We start from the raw sequence: 584 nt of genomic DNA, 5'->3' as shown, positions 1-584 counted from the left end.
CGGTAGTGTCTGACTATATTTCCAGCTATTCTTGTTTCCGAGTGATCAAGCACATATTTCGCTGTGTACTAAATAATTTTTCCTCGTTCACGCGAGTCTTCTGGATTTTGCCAATTCCGCGTTTATAGCGCACCGACGAGAGAAGAACACTGTGTACTCTCTATTAAAGTACATATTTATATATATTATATTAATACATATAATACATATTATATTAACATTACAAAAAATGGAAGTGCTACACGGATGTCAGCTCCAGCACCGCACTTTTATAAAATCTCTTAAAAATGATTCAACAACAGGCTTTTTCAATAGTTCTCGAGAAGTTCTACAGTTCCTGATAGGTTTCGACAATCGTTCTGCTACGCAACATCGGTAAAATATGTATTAAATATGCTTGTGGCATCATACGCTTCAGTGCAGGCAGACACGAGTTGCTTGCTTTTGTCATATTAAACTTACCGAGCTTACACTGTGCGATCGAATTTAGGATTGCAAAGAAAAAAAGTATTTAGGCTATATCCGATGAGTTGTCTCGTTCTAAGTGTTGCTTTGGGAACCAGCGATAAGTAGCGGAGGACTCT

The sequence above is a fragment of the Cephus cinctus genome, unplaced genomic scaffold (assembly GCF_000341935.2).
Source record: "Cephus cinctus unplaced genomic scaffold, Ccin1 Ccin1_scaffold1265, whole genome shotgun sequence".
NCBI classification, from domain to species: Eukaryota; Metazoa; Arthropoda; class Insecta; order Hymenoptera; family Cephidae; genus Cephus; species Cephus cinctus.
Note: the sequence above shows the minus strand (reverse complement) of the source record.